Consider the following 17,628-nt stretch of genomic DNA (forward strand, 5'->3'; position numbering starts at 1 on the left):
CCTCATTTTTGTACTTAGAGGCATGTTAAAAACCAAGTGCATTCACATCTGGCTTCTAGATTTTTGAGATGAAAGTGAAAAGTGAATGTAGCTCAGTCTTGTCCAACTCTTTGTGACCCCATGGACTGTAAAAGCCATGGAATTCTCCAGGCCAGAATACAGGAGTGTGTAGCCTTTCCCTTCTCCAGCAGATCTTCCCAACACAGGGATCAAACTCAGGTCTCCCACACCGTAGGTGGAATCTTTACCAGCTGAGCTACAAGGGAAGCCCAAGAATGCTGGAGTGGGTATCCTATCCCTCCTCCAGCAGATCTTCCCAACCCAGGAAACTAACCAGGGTCTCCTGCACTGCAGGTGGATTCTTTACCAACTGAGCTATCAGGGATAAAGTAGGACATAAATAAAGCTAAGTGACATAATTAAGGCAGACCAGAGACTAGACCTTACTATGATTTGTTCATCTGTGTTTCTAACAACAAAACAACAAAAACCATTAAATCTTTCCAACTGACCTTTGGGGGCTAAACAGTATTCTCTTGGGGACTTGCTAGTTTATGCATCACATTTATTCCCCTTGTTCTACACTGTGCTGAGAAAGACATTCATTAATAAGGTCAATGTTTTTCAGTCCATACAGCTGTTGTCTAGGAACTTAGGCAAAAATTTTTCAATTGGAACGGATACAGACACACTCTAAAGACAGACGAAAACTCGGCTTCAACTGATCTAACAAAGTTATAGACAACTGCAAAACATCTATAGTGAAGATTCACCCACAACCACTATAAGGCAAAGAGACTGTCTTTTGAAGGAAAAGCTTTGAGCAGACTGTCAGGTATAATCTATTATGAGCCGAAATATGTTAGGATATCAGTTCTAAAAGTAAGAGTATATCATAAGAGCTCACTAGAGAATATTGGTTACCAAAATAGAGGCTTCTGCATGTGATACTATCTGAAACAAAGCTTACAATTAAGATATTGTCATATTTGAATAGATCAAACATATAATAGACCAAATTCTCGCAGAATTACCTTTCTTTTAAATGAGACATTGAAGACATCTCCTGTGATGTACTTTTACTAGGGGTTTCCATTTCTTCTTATTTTTATCTTGATCATACTTAGTTGTATTCTATTTCAATTCTTAACCTAAACCACACCATTTTCTTTACATCTTAAATGGACTATGGTACAGTTAAGAAGTGTGTTTTTCAGTATTTCAAGAAATGACAAGAGTATCTGTTCTCAAAATAAGTGCAATTTTCCTGTGTCATCCAGCTGCCCGTTGATCTTTCTGTTAGCAGGTGTTATTGGCTGCACAGATGTTCCCTTCTTGGTTCCCATCCCATCTCACATTCTGTGTGCACTCCTTAAAAAAGTCCTGCAAATTCATCGGGACACTATTTGCTCAGTATTTTCTGTGTCATTTCAATTTTAGAGTTTAGTTTAGATTTGGACCTTGAAGAATGCACTCAATCAAATTAGGTTCAGATGATGGTTATTAAAACTTTTATGAGAACAAAGGCACTCAAACCACCAAACGGATTCTAGAGAGAATATCTGCACAAAACAGAGTGTGCTACATTTTTTTTTAAATCCTCTTTTAGTGAAAGTAAGTTCTTAGGGACAATATTAGCTGAAAAATCAAGTAATACACTAAATGGAGAACATTTAGACTTTGTTTTTGACAACATACCCTGAGGTTAATAAGTCTGTGTTGAATTGAAGTTCATTCTGAGTTAAGCGATCCTGGTATATATTTTGTCTTGTGAAATAAGACCTATAGAAATACATCTCCAGAGGCCTTCAGACACCATATAGTAAATGACAGATCACATGAAGTGAGAGATTAAAGTTGGCCCTTCACTGAGAACAGTCTAGCAAAAGGTTCCCTTAAGTATGTGCTTAAATATATATAAATATATGCCCCCTAAATATATATATATATAAAGTGGCAATGCATTCCTTCCCAGTCAATTATTGATAATAGGTACTTTGATACATTATTAAAATCCTACACTTTCTAGGCATAACAGCTGACACATAATGGGATCTCAATAAACATTTGTAAGATAATTAAAAGTTGTCAGTTTTTTTATATAATACATTTTTCTCAACCTTCTAATCTTATACAATTACAGAGTCAACCACTGGAATTTGTTCAGAGATAATCTTTCAACAGAAAATGAAGAATATGTCTATGCTATGCTAAGTCACTTCAGTCGTGTCCGACTCTGTGTGACCCCATAGACAGCAGCCCACCAGGCTCCCCCTTCCCTGGGATTCTCCAGGCAAGAACACTGGAGTGGGTTGCCATTTCCTTATCCAATGCATGAAAGTGAAAAGAGAAAGTGAAGTCGCTCGGTCGTGTCCGACTCTTAACGACCCCATGGACTGCAGCCTACCAGGCTCCTCTGTCCATAGTATTTTCCAGGCAAGAGTACTGGAGTGGGGTGCCATTGCCTTCTCTGGTGAATATGTCTATAGTAATTTATTTTTTCAGATATTTTGTTTTCATGAAATTTTTAAAACTCAATTCAGTAACTAAATAATAATTATCAAATACTAATATTTTGAAAGTTTCTCTAATAGTTGTCCTTTTCTCTGATTATCAAAATCTCTTAAGCAAATATCTGTCAACTGATGGTACTTCAATTGAGTGCTAAAGAATTGTTGCTTTCGAACCATGGTGTTGGAGAAGACTCTTTGGAGCCCCTTGGACTGCAAGGAGATCCAACCAGTCCATCTTAAAGGAAATCAATCCTGAATATTCATTGGAAGGACTGATGCTGAAGCTGAAGCTCCGATACTTTGGACACCTGATGCAAAGGACTGATTCATTGGAAAAGACCCTGATGCTGAGGAAGATTGAAGACAGGGGAAGAAGGAGATGACAGAGGATGAGGTGATTGGATGGCATCACCGACTTGATAGTCGTGAGTTTGAGCAAGCTCCTGGAGTTGATGATGTACAGGGAACCTGGCATGCTTCAGTCCATGGGGTTGCAAAGAACTGGATATGACTAAGTGACTGAACTAAACTGATAGTACTTCAAAAGGGAGAAGGAAGAGGAAGAGAAAAAGGAGGAATAAAGAGAAAGAAAAATGAATTAAATTTAACTGAATTAATGAATTGGTAGTTGGCTTACACTTAATTTTTCCCCTGGAGAAGGCAATGGCTACCCACTCCAGTGTTCTTGCCTAGAGAATTCCATGGACAGAGGAGCCTGGTGGGTTACAGCCCAGGGGGTTGCAAAAGAGTCAGACATGACTGAGCAACTAACATTAACACAATTTTAGAAATGTTAGATAACAATGTCTCATTCATCTTACCCATATTTTACAAATTTAAATTTAAAATGATGGAAGTAATTGTCCTTTTTATAATAACATTTCAAAATTATTCTTTTTCTCCATGATAGGCTGAATTTCTAAATAATATCACCTTCCTGGGAAATATGGGGGGAAATGGACATATTTTAATGTTTTATCATTATAAATTGGTTCAAATAATATATTACTGTAGTTCTCAAACTTTTTTTTTCAATCTATAAAGTGAAAAAAAATAAATTATACTTGTGATTTTCAACTTAACAAATTAAATTAGCCTGGAACTATGGTTGTGAAATAATAAATTCTCAATGAATCATAGTTTCCTCAGCTGAATATTTTAAGTTGAAAATCTAGGAGGAATAACAATGATAATTCATTGCCTGGCCTTGAGCAGACAATGAAACTTCATTGAGCCTTCTTTGTTCTATCCTTGAAATGGCTGTCATAATAAAAATGTGCTTTGTATTTCGTATATTTTTTGTGAAAAATCAAGAAAGATAAACATGAAAACCTCTTTAGAATTATAAATCCATATTCAAATATACTAGGAGATTCAGTTCAGTCACTCAGTCATGCTTGACTCTGTGACTCCATGAACTGCAGCACACCAGGCCTCTCTGTCCATCACCAACTCCCAGAGTCCAGCCAAACCCATGTCCATTGAGTCAATGATACCATCCAACCATCTCATCCTCTGTTGTCCCCTTCTCCTCCTGCCCTCAATCTTTCCCAGCATTAGGGTCTTTTCAAATGAATCAGCTCCTCACATCAGGTGCTCAAAGTATTGGAGTTTCAGCTTCAAAATCAGTCCTTCCAATGATTACCCAGGATTGATCTCCTTTAGAATGGACTGGTTGGATCTCATTGCAGTCCAAGGGACTCTCAAGAGTCTTCTCCAACACCACAGTTCAAAGCATCAATACTTTGGCACTCAGCTTTCCTTATAGTCCAACTTTCACATCCATATATGACCACTGGAAAAACCAGTGTTTTTGATAGCCTTGACTAGACAGACCTTGGTTGACAAAGTAATGTCTCTGCTTTTTAATATGGTGTCTAGGTTGGTCATAACTTTCCTTCCAAGGAGTAAGAGTCTTTTAATTTCATGGCTGCAATCACCATCTGCAGTGATTTTAGAGCCCAGAAAAATAAAGTCAGCCACTGTTTCCACTGTTTCCTCATCTATTTGCCATGAAGTGATGGGACCAGATGTCATGATCTTAGTTTTCTGAATGTTGAGCTTTAAGCCAACTTTGTCACTCTCCTCTTTCACTTTCATCAAGAGGCTCTTTAATTCTTCTTCACTTTCTGCCATAATCTGAAATATCTCTCTACTTCTTAGATATCTCATTCATAGTATTTGCTATCTTAACTGTTTGCAAAAATATTTTGGTATGATCAGAAAATAAAATATCATACATGGATTCATTTACACAAGGAAATAATTATTTATTATTATTTGAATATCTCTATTCAATTATATCCTATACTCATTCTTGTAAACGCTATAATGCTTCTTTCAAATCAGTTACTGTGAATTTCTACTTGATTACTGTACAGTGTCATGTGGTACTGTTTTATTTTTATTCAGGTATTATAAGAAAGCATAGTAACAGATACATTAAATATATCCTAGAGTATTTTTAGAACTACTGTTTACCAATCACTTATCCTCAGACTTCTCTACTGATTCTATTCAGGCTATTACTCCAACTCTGTAATGAAATCCCATCCTAGCTGATATCCTCAGACCTCAGCACTCCATGATAATTAAGAAAAAAAAAATCTAACATGTTTAACATGATATTCTCCTCATCTATGAATTCAGTAAGGCTACTAATTGATATTTTCAATAGCCCTTAAAATAGGTCTCATTAAGAACTTATTTAGCTGGTCAGTTCCTAAATGATCAAAGGCCATTTAAAAAATTAAGGATCATTTGATTTTGGGTAAAAATATAAATCCAAGGGACTCTGAAAATAGTAATCTCTCCAAATATACTGCAATTGCAAAATATTAAATTCTAAAACTCACTTTTAAAAAATTTAGTGCCAAAGGGCTTGCTTAAGTACAGCATTTAACACAGTGTCTCACCTGTACTCAGCACTCACTAAATATCTGTAATTTATTCTTTGACAGAAAAAGCCCTTAATATATTATTGTTTTCCTTCTAGGAGTAGCTCTTTAGAGTGTAAGTAAAGCACAAGTAGATCAAGCAGCTTATATCAGCACATTAATTTCTTTCTAGTGAAGTCTTCTTTAATCTTTTGTTAAAAAGTGATAAATCACATTTTAATTGCACTGGAGAAATCTGTTTAATGCAGATATAGCATGCAGGGAACAGGACTTCCTCTAATTGTTCAACTCCAAAGGCATATGGACACTAGACATCTGTTATCTTTTGGTTTTTATGGAGCAAATGGCATAGATTTCAAAGCTTTCTGCAGGAAGCCTGCCTATGAGCGCTTGTGCAAACACACATGCATTTGGGCATACATGTATGTACTCATGTGTGCACACACATACACACATACACATACATACTTACACAGCTCTTCTACTAAAGAAGAGATCACTTTAGTTGCTCATAGTAAGATTCCAACAACAAATAAAAACTGAGATCTTTACATCCAGGTAGAACATTGTAAACTATCCCACATGTGTAGCTGCCAAAGGGCAGATAGCTGAGTGTAAGCGATCTGGTACATTGGATAATTCCATCTAAAGTCTATATAAATGCAGAAATTCTAAAATTATAGATATACTAGTGATGTAGATGAAAGAAACTGAGAAGTGGCAAAAGTGCTTCACATAATCAAAATACAAAAGACTAATGGTTGTATTTGTATACCAAAATAATAAGAGCCCCTCCTTTGTGAATATTGTAATCGCTAAATGCTGGGTGTAATGAGTAGGTGAACATTTCTATGTATTTAATTTCCATAAGCAAATGAACTAGGGAGTGGGTACCAGAAGCCACTTTGCAAAGATGTTCAGGTCTTACAAGATCAATTAACTTTCCTGAAATCATATAACTGGAAATAACTATTATTAATAAAGAAGCACAACTTCAAACTCATACATATCTGGACTCCAAATTTTCAAGTTGGAACCTCTGGATTATTTGTTGTTGTTGTTTAGCTGCTAAGTCATTTAGTTGCTAACTCTTTTGCAACCCAATGGACTGTAGCCTGTCAGACTCCTGTGTCCATGAGATTACCCAGGCAAGAATACTAGAGTAGCTTGAATGGAATGAATTATGTGTGGTTGGTATATATTTGTTGGAAAAGCATTAAAAAAGGCAAACCAACTTAGGTCCCAAAGTCCAGAAAAATGGAAGGGAATATATGAGCAGAAAATATTAGTGAATCCAAGAATGCTTTAATATTGTTAGGTTTTCAATAATTTCTACCAAGTTGACATAAAAATTTGATTTTTGTATACCAAGGCCATTTACATAGTTAAAGCTACTCAGTTCAGCTTTTTTAAAGGATTACTTGAAAATCATGATATAATAAGAAAATCTTTTTCTTTGTACTGTTAAATCTACCCAGAGGTAGAGTTTTTAATTATCAGCACAAATTCTGAATGCCAACCACATTTTCAAACATTATTGCTAATCTTATGATATTATCATGCTTACCATAGATTATGATAACATCTTGTGATGAAGCCAATGAAAGGCAATGCTATATTTATTATTTTATTTCAATATGTATTAAAAACAAATTAAAAATACTTTTAACCTTGATTTTTAATGATCTATGCTAAAATAAATGTCAACAATGCTGGTATTTGAGAGGCTGCCTCATCCTTGTCACACAGAAAATCAACTCTAAATATCTTTTCAAAAGCTTATAAAACATTATGCACAATCTGGAAATTATATGACTTGAATATTTCAAACCAACTTGAGTTCTCTGAAAATTATCTAAGGAGTAATTTTGCAATCTAAAGCAATAAAAAAAGAGACCTCTTTTTCTTTATAATAAACATTTAAAGAAAGGTAATGAACGTAATTGTTTTGCTGTCAATGAGAGGGAAATTATTTAAAGGAGTCATTTTATGAAATGCCACTTCTTGGCTGCTCACTCAGTGTGGTTCATCAGATTGGCTTGTCTCAGTTGCGGCAGTAACAGAATTCAATCTTGGGTTTACTCACAGATCAACTAATTAAATTGGGGTGTAAGTGTGCTCACAGAGGCAGGACCATCACACACGCATACACACTCTCTCTTGGAAAGTTCACCAGCTGATTGAAAAGGAGTAAAAATGTTCCTTATATGTGTACTTCTGCTCCAGTAGCTATGTCCTCTTTGCCAACAGATATTTTCAAGGCACTAAGTTTATTCAATTCTTGACAATACAGCTGTGAAAGAAAGAGAATTCAATTGGAAGCTTTCCTTTAGAGGAAACCCTTTTTTAAATAAAATATTTACCAATAGAAATGGTGTAAATAAGTAAATAAGTAGATACGTCAGAAAACACTATTTTTAAACTGCACAAAACTTCTATAGTTTCTTTTTTCACTCATAGCAAAATATTTTAAAGGGGTATTTTGATAAGGAAATCATTTTGTACCAACTACATTTAGAATTAACTTGCTGCTGCTACTGCTACTGCTAAGTCACTTCAGTCGTATCCAACTCTGTGCGACCCCATAGACAGCACCCCACCAGGCTCCCCCGTCCCTGGGATTCTCCAGGCAAGAACACTGGAGTGGGTTGCCATTTCCTTCTCCAATGCACGAAAGTGAAAAGTGAAAGTCAAGTCGCTCAGTCGTGTCTGACTCTTAGCGACCCCATGGACTGCAGCCGACCAGGCTCCTCCGTCCCTGGGATTTTCCAGGCAAGAGTACTGGAGTGGGGTGCCATTGCCTTCTCCAAGGATAGTGGAGTGGGTAGCTATTCCCTTCTCCAGGGGATCTTCCTAACCCAGGGATTGAACCTGGGTCTCCTGCATTGCAGGCAGATTCTTTACTGTTTAAGCCACAAGGAAAGCCCTCTTTTCAGAAGAGTCATTTGAAATGAAATGAATGGTACAATAGAATTTATTATGTCTCCTTCTAGATGCTGGATTCAGTTTACAAATATCATTTTTTAAAATCTGTATTTTTAACTTGTTTCTAAAACTTAAAAATTGAGCAACAGTTTGAAAACCTAGATTTATGTTTTATCTTTAAAATTTCTGGAAACTAAGAACCTGAATTATTTCCAAAACAACCATCAGCTAGACTAGAGCTGCTATTTATCTCACTTTGGACAAAAATGTCACTATCCAGTTTTGCCACATCCCTCCTTCTTTGGATTATTTTATAGTCGTTACTTCATTACTTTACTCATTAACAATATTTGCTTCTTCTTAGTAGAAACTGAGTTTATGACCTTTCTATTGGCACTAAAAGATATTAAGATATCAGCTTAACCGTAATTCAAAAAGACATGTATCCCAATGTTCATTAAAGCACTATTTACAATAGTCAGGACATGGAGAAAAGCTAAATACCCATCAATGGAAAAATGCATAAAAATATATGGTATATATACACAATGGAATATTACTCAGCCATAGAAAAGAATGAAATTGGGTCATTTGTAGAAACAAGGATGGAGCTAGAGACTGTCATACAGAGTGAAGCAAGTCAGAACGAGAAAAACAAATATTCACGCATATATGTGGAATCTGTAAAACTGGTCTAGATAATCTTATTTACAAAGCAGAAATAGAAACACAGATGCAGAAAAACCAATCTATGGATACCAAGGAAGAAGGACTGTGGGATGAACTGGGAGATTGGGATTGACACATGTACACTGCTGAGACTATGCATAAACATTTGGTGGGGGCACTAAAGAGTTGGACATAACTTAGCAACTAAACAACAACTGTAGAGCACAAAGAACTCTACTTAGTGCTCTGTGGTGACCTAAAGGGGAAGGAAATTAAAAAAAAGAGGGACATGTGTATATGCATAGCTGATTCACTTTGCTGTACAGTAGAAACTAACACAACACTATAAAGCAACTATATTCCAATAATTTTTTCAACAGACAACACTTCATTGAGTAAAGCTGTGAATTTGAATCTCTCTAAAACCTCCACTTCCTTATCTATAAAGTGGAGTTATAGTGATCACACTATCTCACAAAAATATTATGAAGAATAAGAAATGAACAAAATGGCCTAACATGGTCCCTAGATTGATATAATATTCAATAAGTAAAGCATTAGTAGTATTAATGACCATAGCAGAATGTCTGTCATATTAGAATTGTTCACACAACTAGAATGAGGAAAAGCATTTAGTTTTTGCAGATAACTCACATCCCTGAGGCTGTTCATAACATGGGGGGGAAACTGACAAATCTCTTCAGATTATCTGCATTTCATATACCCAGATAATGTTTGATTGCAATCAATTTATATATGAGTTTTTGATTCTTTGAAGAAGAGAAGTATCACTTAAATATAATTTTTTTTGAATTTCTAAACTTTTTTCTAAAAATTCAACTATTTTTAATCTTTGTGCTATATTTACTTTTGTTTATGCTTCCCAGCTCTTGATTAATTTGTAAGATTTTTTTTTTTAAGTCTCTGTAGCTCAAATAATACAGCACTTAGACTTAGTCCACACACCCTTAGTTGTGTTACTAAGACCAAAAAAAAAAAAAAAAAATCAGCTCTGTAGACACTGCTGAAAAAGCAAAGAGAGAAAACATAAAATATTTTGTTATGGCTGCAATAGCAGTGAACAGACTTTCATTGAACATTTCTAAATAAGCATTTTAGAAAAATCACTGGATCCTGATTCTCTGAAATAATTGTTTAGAAAAATAACTGTGTGAAGTTGCTCAGTTGTGTCCGACTCTTTGCGACCCCATGGACTGTAGCCCGCCAGTCTCCTCTGTCCATGGGATGCTCCAGGCAAGAATACTGGAGTGGGTTGCCATTTTCTTCTCCAGGGGATCTCCCCAACCCAGGGATCGAACCTGGGTCTCCTGCATTGCAGGCAGACACTTTATCCTCTGAGCTACCAGGGAAGCCAGAAAAATTACTACCAAATAACAAATGGATGTGACTTTTCTATCAAAATATACACATTTTAAATTTCATGAATTTTGTAAAACTTGCACTGAAATTCAAGTGATTTTCCAAATGCACTTTTGGTCACATGATAGCATGTGTTTCACTGACTCTAATTTATAACTATTCAGAAACATAACTATCATTGAAATCTCAGAGTGACCATACTCATCTACATAAAAGGAAGTTAGTGAACTTGAGCTTTAGGACTATTACTCTGCAGCAGTTAGCATAGAGGAATATTTGGAGAGAGGACACTTTGGAGGCAGAGAAACCAATGAGTGGTCCAGGGAGTTGCTGCTGCTCAGTAGCTCAGTCATATCTTGACTCTCTGCAGCCCCATGGACAGTAGGCCACCAGGCTCCTTTGTCCATGGAATTTCCCAGGCAAAATTCTGGAGTGGGTTGCTATTTCCTTCTCCAGGGGATCTTCCTGACCCTTGGATTGAACAGGCAGAATCTTTACCATTAGCGCCACCTGGGAAGCCCTAGGGACCTTGAAGTGACGTGAAGTCGCTCAGTAGCGTATGATTCTTTGTGACCCCATGGACTGTAGCCTCCCAGCCTTCTCCGTAAATGGGATTTTCCAGGCAAGAGTACTGGAGTGGGTTGCCAGGGGATCTTCCCAACCCAGGGATCGAACCCTGGTCTCCTGCATTGCAGGCAGACGCTTTACCCTCTGAGCCACAAGGGAAGCTGATAGGGACCTTGAGGGCAGCAAAAATAAAAACTTGGGAGATTATGGGAATCCAGAGGTTGTCAACACTGACCACTTCCTAGGAATTTTCTGTCCAAAACAGAGTTACCTGAATACTAAGTTTGTTTCTAAGTTGGTATTTCAACACCTTTTAAAAAATAAAGCTCATCATTTGATACTTCATCTTGCTCCACTTAAAAACAAGGTACTTTAAAAACATAATCTCATATTTGTAAACCTGACAATATTTCAAGACCTTATTATTTTCTAATAAAATTTCCCGAAAATTAAAACATTGTCTTCAGGACTTCTTTTAATTTAGTAGGAGAAAAACTATAACGGGGAAAGTTCCAGTTTACTTTATAGCTTCTGAGGTGCCCACAAGAACCAATGAGCTAAGAAAAACACATTGGTCCTTAAGACTAAATATTTTTATTTATTTATTTTTTATTATTAAATATAAATTTATTTATTTTAATTGGAGGTTAATTACTTTACAATATTGTATTGGTTTTGCCATACATCAACATTGAATCCACCACAGGTATACACGTGTTCCCCATCCTGAACCCCCGTTCCTCCTCCCTCCCCGTACCATCCCTCTGGGTCATCTCAGTGCACCAGCCTCAAGCATCCAGTATCATGCATCGAACCTGGACTGGCGATTCATTCCATATATGATATTATACATGTTTCCATGCCATTCCCCCAAATCATCCCACCTTCGCCCTCTCCCACAGAGTCCAAAAGACTGTTCTATACATCTGTGTCTCTTTTGCTGTCTCGCATACAGGGTTGTCGTTACCATCTTTTAAATATTTTTTTCTAAACTATTTATCACAATGACAATATACACATTTTTAAAACTGAAATAAAAGGTACAATAATTATTTTACTACAAAAGGAAGAATGTACATAAAAGTGACTATAGAAAAAGCAAGAGAGTTCCAGTAAAATATTTAATTCTGCTTTATTGACTATGCCAAAGCCTTTGACTCTATGGATCACAACAAACTGTGGGAAAAGCTTCAAGAGATGGGAATACCAGACCACCTGACCTGCCACCTGAGAAATCTGTATGTAGGTCAAGAAGCGACATTTAGAACTGGACATGGAATAACAGACTAGATCCAAATCAGGAAAGGAGTATGTCAAGGCTGTATATTGTCATCCTGCTTATTTAACTTGATTGCTGGGAGAAATATCAATAACCTCAGATATGCAGATGACGCCACCCTTATGGCAGAAAAAGAGAAGAGGAACTAAAGAGCCTCTTGAAAGTGAAAGAGGACAGTGAAAAACCTGGCTTAAAACTCAGCATTTGAAAAACTAAGATCATGGCATCTGGTCCCATCACTTCATGGCAAATAGATGGGGACAAAATGGAAACAATGTCAGACTTTATTTTTGGCTCCAAAATCACTGCAGATGGTGACTGCAGCCATGAAATTAAAAGATGCTTGTTTCTTGGAAGAAAAATTATGATCAAAAAAGACAGCATATTAAAAAGCAGAGACATTCCTTTGTCCACAAAGTTGGTCTAATCAAAGCTATGGTTTATCCAGTAGTCAAGTACGGATGTGAGAGTTGGCCTTAAAGAAAGCTGAGCACCAAAAAATTCATGCTTTCGAACTGTGGTGTTGGAGAAGACTCTTGAGAATTTCTTGGACTGCAAGGAAATCAAACCAGTCAATCCTAAAGGAAATCAGTTCTGAATATTCATTGGAAGGGCTGATGCTGAAGCTGAAGCTCCAATACTTTGGCCACAAGATGCAAAGAACTGATTCACTGGAAAAGACCCTGATGCTGGGAAAGATTGAAGGCAGGAGAAGAATGTGATGACAGAGGATGAGATGGTTGGATGGCATCACCGACTCGATGGGCATGAGTTTAAGCAGCTCCTGGTTTGGTGATGGACAGGGAAGCCTGGCGTACTGCAGTCCATGGGGTTGCAAAGTGTTGAACATGACTGAGCAACTGAACTGACCTTTGATATTAAAAAAAATATATATATATACATATATATATATATATAATTCTTTTGTGAATTGTGATATCTGCAAGTTAAAAACCATTATTTTTCTTTCTTTGTTTTAATATTGTGCTATTTTCTATTGAGCTAGTAGATGGTTTCATTGATTTTACTATTTTTTTAACTGTGTTTAATCCTTTCCCTAGGATTTTTTTGGGAGAAATGTGTCATCTAATATTCTTCCTTAGAGTATTTATTTATTTATTACTTTTTATTGAAGTATAGTTGATTTACAATATTTGCTTCTTATAGTATTTATAATAAAAATTAAAATATAGGTGAAATAACAATGATTTCTGCTTATACCTTGAAAGACTTAATAGATAATAATATATCATTGAAAACTTTTCATGTGGTGTTTCAAATTATGGAACTAAAAATAAAATCTGTAGTCATAGTTCTGGGATGATTTTATGCTTTATATAATTTTAATCACATAAAATTTAACTATATCTTTAAAAGAATTTGTTTTAAACTAGAACTTTTAAGAAGTATGTTTAAGCTGCATTTGATCCTAGAGAGCATTAGAGTTACCAGTCTTTTTATATAAAGAGATTCATTTTATATAATATTATTGAAATTATTCATTGAAAGAAAATATTGGTGGAAATTATATAACCTTTACTTATGCTTGTAATTGAGTGTGACTGTATCCTAACACAAACAAAATTCTGATCATTAGCATAGTAAAATCAAAGTATATTTTCTCTACAATGCGTATCTCAGTGAAGTTTGCTTTTTAGAATTGGTAAATCATACCTTTATATACACAGTTGGAAGAATAGTACAGTGCTACCAAGTACTCATTATACCAGCTTGAAGAGTGACAAATGCTCATTTTATTTAAACAAATATAATCAATTAAAATATCATTTGAGGGTACTGGATTTTCTGACTATCCCTCAGCAAAAGAACACTGACATTTAAGTAAACACTGAAAAAGGAATAGAAATTTACCTTCCTCCTATGGAATCCATGTCTAAATGTGTCTGCTTTAAGAACTTCTAATATCAGAACTATAGATATGGTGGGTGAGGGAAGGGGCTCAAATAACTATGAAAAAGTATTTAATAAGTTACAGATTGAGGTACACGGTACAATTTTAATAGATATTTGAATCATTCAGGTAAAAAGATGTTTCGTTTATAAGAATAAACCTAGGTCAGTCTTCAGACATTTTGTGTGACTATAAATACAGAACTACCAAGTTTGAAGTTACTTATCTTCTGAAACAAGAATTCTACAACCTGACCAGATGTCCTTCATGTGTAAAAGTATAAGAAGTAATGATTAGATACAAAAATATTTTAAAAGCATGATAACCACACACAACTATTGAAAAAAATATATATCCTTGATAAGCTATACCACTATAACAAGACATAAATCAAATAAGAGTTCTTGAAAAGTTGTTAAATAAAAATATTTAGGAAGAGATTAAAGAGAGAAATAAATCTAAAAAAAAATATTAATACTACTAAGCAAGAACCCTGCAGGGTCCCTTTGCCTCCACTCCCCAGTATAAAACCAAGCAGTTAATGATCAGGACAACAGTCATGAACTCAGTGTCTGATGCATATTCCTAATTTTTTTTTTTAAATAGATAATGTAACTGCCACCAAAGGGGTGGTGAGAGGGGGAGTAATTGAATGATGACCAGACTATAGCCATGACATAAGCTGCTTTAACTTGAGTAGTAGTGGATCTGTGACTAGCACAATTCCAAGTATTGGCCTCAAAGAATCAGATTAACACTGCTACTCATTATAATCTATATCTTTGTGGACATCAAAATAATTGTAGCTTGTTCTGCCATATATGTAAGTGGGCAACTAAAATTGTTAGCAAAGAGATGCTACACAGTCATATTGACATCTTCCACTCTGAGAATATAGCACACTTTTTTAGCATGAAACAGTTACAGAAGATGGACCTAATCCCACAGAAATGGAATAATGTTTGACAGTGGGGATTTGTAAGCACTCCTCTACCTCTTCTCTGTTTGATCATCCCAATCATTAAACCATAATCATAAAGATGACATCATTAGGCAACATTTAATCTAGCTCTTAATTTTTGCTTTGCTAAATATATTTACATAACAAATTACCTAATTTGATGATTCCTTTCCTTGATTAGAAGGAGTACGCATGAAGCATTAAGTAATTAAAGACTAACCCTCTACTCTTAGCTCCCCCTTAGTAAATTTGTAAGTGGACCATGTGGACACAGGCCAATCATGTAGGCAATGGAACATACAATCACAGACAGACCAAGCAAGGAAGACAACATCCGAAGGATTACTGGGAGAAGTCAGAAAGTCTACACACAATGGAAAGATGAAAAATAATCTGAGCTCTTGTTTTAATGATTAGCTGAGATTGTTTCCCCTTTTTCCTTTCAAAAACTGTCACAGCTAAGCAAAATCTTTGGAGTTGGTCTCTGGACATAAGTCCACTGTCTCCCCTTATTGCCGGCTTTTCTGACTAAACCACCTTTCTTTACTAAATCTTGCCTCTCAATTTACTGATTGTTGGACAGCAAGCAACTGAACCTGCATTCCGTTACAAGTACAATATCTAAACAACAAATTCTTCATTTTATATTTTGATTTTAATAATAAGAAATTTAAAATTTAGTTTTTTGAGAATGTAAACTATCAGATGAAAACATAGAAAATATACTTTTGTAAATGCCAAAAAACTAAATAAAGCAGGGCTCCTATAAAAATAGATAAAACACAAAGAAAGTGTTAAAAATAGCAATTAAATAAAATAAAAGTATAAACGATGAAGTAAAGACATTTTTGAAAAGCTTCTGATGAAAAGAAAAATCTAACAGGTAATTTTTGTAATTTTACATGTGGTGAACTCAAAATAATAAAGACACATGAAGATTAAAAAAATTAGAAATCTGAACAAAGATTTACATAATAGAGAAAATAGGTATACTTGAGCTACTTTGGGCAGAGCAGACTTGACTGTCAAAACAAATTTAGAAGGGTAAAGTAGGTTCTTTTTTGAAGGAAAATAAATCAGAAAGATAAACTTTTCTTTCTGTCCTGCATTTCTACATCCTTTTTCAGTCTTTCAAAGAACTCTCAAAGAATGAAGGAATAGTCAGATCATTATAGTGGGAATGCAAAGAGTAAGAAAAGATTGATCTTCAGTTATTTGACTTTCAGATGGGAATTAGTTAAAAATTCCTAGAGAAGACTCAAACATATTATCACAAGGAACTTGAAAGACAAGAGAGAAAGAAGATCCTACAACACTGCCTCTTAGAGAAGAGATAAGTCACTCACTTGGTTGGGGGAAAGGTAGAAAAAGGGACTACAGCGTTGCACAAAATGCCTGAGGGATAAGATATCAGAACTGGGTGCAATATAGGGCAATATAGGGCATCAGAAAGGGAGATTTCAAAGAGAGAAGACTTTGTATAGAAAGCTAGCAGTCGTCAACTGTCTAGAGAAAGCTAACAGTAGTCAAAGCAAGGAGGTAACGCTTTCCTTGCCTTTAAAGGGAACATTTGGAGTCACATTGAAAATACAAATAAAAGTCAGCTATAGTGGTGCCTGAGGCCCTTCATCAATAATTGACTGCAAATTACTCAAGACTTAACCAAGCAGGATGATTAAAGTTACCCCGAGTGACATCTAAGTAGTCCACAGAAGCCCAAACTGAAAGAAAAGCTATGATAGTGATATGGAAGAGGAAGCTGTAAAGAGGAATTGCAGAGTGAGGGAAACTACCTACATAAAATTACAATATATTTGAAACTTTCTGAACAGCACATTTATGTCAAACAGCAATGGTATAGAAATATTAGACAGACAAGGTGAAATTACAAAAATCTCTCTTTAAAAGAAAGCATACACCAAATAAACAAGGGCATGGTGACAAAAGGATTTAGTGTGGATTCGTGCCAAACTTTTTGGCACTAGGGACCAGTTTCATGGAAGATAATTATTCCACGGACATGGAGCATGTGTGTGGGGGTGGGGGTGGAGCGGTTGGCAAGGGGTGATTTGGGGATGACTCAAGGACACTATATTTATTTTGCAGTTTATATCTATTATTATTACATCAGCTCTGCCTCAGAGCATCAAACATTAGACCCCACAGGTTAGTGACCGTTGGTTTTATCAGATAAAACCATGATAAAAATGTAATTTTTAATAAAAAAAATATCATTGAGATATTCACAAAATAATATTTATTAAGCCATACATAACATGCAACAAATTATCACAAAACTAATGTTCAGAAGGAAAAACTTTTCCTTCAACCTTTTAGGTTTTGTTCCCCTGGAGGCCTTTAAAAGTGACAAATGATAGACTAACTGGAGAAAATAAAAGTTTGTTAATGTTCATATGGGAGTTCACAAAAGAAACAGTTCATTAAATGGCTAAAATCAGGGGCTGATATACCTAACTTAATAAAGAAAAGGAGAAGAGGAGAAAAGGCTCTTATTAATAGGAATA

General features: G+C 35.5%; 1 protein-coding gene and 1 non-coding gene across 2 annotated transcripts in view; both read right to left on the reverse strand.

Moving 5' to 3' along the window:
* The window catches only part of LRP1B (low density lipoprotein receptor-related protein 1B), a 1,806,191-nt gene that overhangs the window by 1,001,538 nt on the left and 787,025 nt on the right, over nt 1–17,628 (reverse strand). The gene's annotated exons all lie outside the window — the stretch shown is intronic.
* Nucleotides 10,302–10,374, reverse strand: TRNAC-GCA. The gene has a single exon. It is a non-coding gene; the product is annotated as a tRNA-Cys (tRNA).

Source organism: Bison bison, unplaced genomic scaffold (genome assembly GCF_000754665.1).
Source record: "Bison bison bison isolate TAMUID 2011002044 unplaced genomic scaffold, Bison_UMD1.0 scf7180017864330, whole genome shotgun sequence".
NCBI classification, from domain to species: domain Eukaryota; kingdom Metazoa; phylum Chordata; class Mammalia; order Artiodactyla; family Bovidae; genus Bison; species Bison bison.